Raw genomic sequence first — 2,707 nt, forward strand, 5'->3', positions numbered from 1 at the left:
CCCCTCAGCCTCGCCGCCGGCTCCGGCCGCGCTCCGGGCGGTGCACGGCGGCGTTCGCGGCAGCTCGTCCCCCCGGAGCCTGCGGCCTAGGCCGAGGCCTGTTAGCTTGGTTTGGAAATGATTTTTCTTACACTTATTTATAAACAGTAATTTAGCGTCAGCTTTTTGATATGATTTTAATACATATAGGCTTGCACTGGGCTACAGCCTATGGTTTGCTTTTGTTTTGTTTATTTATTTTGTAACTTTTACAAACAAGAACAGGACTCGTAGGCCTTCAGAGTCTCTTTTTTGATGTTGGTGGATCTGTTACCAAAGGGACTGTAAACTCCCCAGGAATGTTGTTAGGATTCAAACACTGTTGACAAATGGCTGTGGAAAAAGTAACAAACCAAGTGATGAGGTTTTGTTCCAGGAGATTGAGCAGAGAGCGTACACCTCGTACAGCAGACAGCAGAGCTTCTCAGGGGAAGTCTAGTGGCACTTTTATGTTGGATAGGAAAAGGTGGGCTAACTTATCTTGACAGAAACTGGTACATAGAGATAGGAATGTAATGTTACTGAGGCTCTTCTGGAGTATGTTTTATGACTGAGTCACTGTCAGACAACTCCTGAGGCCAGGAAGGTCATGCTTGTGATGTGTAGAAAAGTACATTTGAAAAAAACCAGCAAAACAAAGCTTCAGTCTGGTTTTGACTGGCTTTAGAACAGGTTGTATGGTTCCCAAGGCTACTAAATTACATTCCGAGTCAGATGTAACAGAAATAAACAGGTTTGCTAAGTAAATAAAACTTAGGCGAGTATGCCGGAAAGTTTTGCTCTGTTCCCCATTACTGTCATGTTCACTTAAGCCAAATTAGATATGAAGTCTAGAGATGTGAGAGATGCCAAATTTCTACATATTCTTGGTTCATTGAAAGGATTGGATTTGTAAAAAAGACATGAGTAAGAGTCCCTTTTCCTGAAGTTGCTGTCTGTGCAATCATTCAGGGCCAGGACAGTCAATGAGTTTGTCCCATCAGTTAGAATATTCAGCTTTTGGATATGAGAGAGCAGGTGGAGGCAAGGTGATGTTCTGAGGATCCAGGAAGAAGCCAGGTGTGATGGATTTTCCCCCTTTTCTACCAAAACTTATGGGGGAGGTGAAATCCTAAGTCCTTTCTATTTAGCATGTGATCCTGAGGGATGGTTTCTGTCAGAGGAGTTGCTGGATGTTCCCCTTACTTTGTCAGTCTTGTCAAGGTACCATGCTTTTAAAATTTTGGTACTTAAAAGTGACCCTGCAACCAGAGCAAATGTCTCCAGCCTTTTGGTGTTGAGGCTGAACAGTAACAGTGCTTTAAGTTAGCAGAAGTGTAGAGGTAAGACCTTCCTCTTGACCAAGGCAATATTTGAAAATTTGGGCCTAATCCTGCTGTTTTAGGCAGGTGTGAAAACAGTGGCTGAGGTGACTTCAGTGAGATGTGCTTTCTCAAGAAGGGTAGAAGTTTACCTTTTGTTTCTATAATTTGAGATAGAATATGATGAACTTTTCATTACATTAAAAAAAAATGTTGTTTGCATAGCAAAGTATTATGTGATGAAAACTTTTCTGAGGATCACCAGAACATATGGAATAGTTTGTCAGTGTGATTAACTCCCATTCTCATTTTCTAATCCTGGGGATGAGCAGTGTCACTGTGTTTCAGTTAAAATTAAATTCTTGATCATCACTCAGTATTTTTAATGATGCTACAAAGTAGATGAAGGTGGCATTCATGAATGAAATGCTTGACTATTTATGTAATGCTATAGTTAATTCTTATCCTTTTAAAAAGTTATTAGTGTGGTTTTCCCAAAGCTGTAGTGCACTATTTAAATGATACCATGTATAAAGCTTGGTTTTACTTTGTTTGGCTGATGTAACTTTTAAGTGTTAGGTTTTAATTATGTGTATAGTTTCAAAGGTGATTAAATTGTTTTGTATGGAAAAAAGAACTCAGTTGTTAGCACAATGGTAACCTGGTGTTTTATGTCCTCTCCTCCCTCCCCTTTATGCCAGTGGTGGCATTTCCCTGACTCTAAAAGAAACTGGGTGATCACCTGCATGTCTATTTATATAGCAAACACCAGCCTGAAGAACAAACACAGGTCTGCTCCTCAATGAGTGAAAAAACAGTGTGGTAAATTCTGTCTGCCTATGGCTTTCTATTCACAATTGTTGCATCGTGATGGCAAAACCTAATTTGATTCTAATAAACACTATGGATGGCCGTCTCCACTAGAATCCATCTGTCTGCCTGGCAGCCGAGATCTTCTCTGCAAGCCAGGCTTCTGCTCCCTCCCCTCCTTGAAGATGTGGCACTGTCACCTGGGCCCGATTCCCTGCCCGGCTCCAGTATCTGCTTTTTGACAAGAACTCTATTTCCCCCCCAGATTGCTGTTGACAGTATCTTGTGTCCTTCTCTGAAGCTGTCGCGAGGATAGCTTCTGCTCCGCTAGTTTGAAGATGGCTGTGTTTTTTCCCGTTAAATATATTTTGTGTTTAAATGATGCCAGTAGCTATTAGCACTTCGCTCTTCTTATTTTACCAAAAATCGATACATTACCTGGGAAAACATCGCCGTGCCTGTACGTACCAGGCAGCCGGTGGCTGTGAAAGCCCAATAATAATAATAACAACAATAAAACAGCGTTGTGCGCGGGGCAGCGGTGGGCAGGGGGCGAT

Source organism: Geospiza fortis, unplaced genomic scaffold (genome assembly GCF_000277835.1).
Source record: "Geospiza fortis unplaced genomic scaffold, GeoFor_1.0 scaffold157, whole genome shotgun sequence".
Classification (NCBI taxonomy): Eukaryota; Metazoa; Chordata; class Aves; order Passeriformes; family Thraupidae; genus Geospiza; species Geospiza fortis.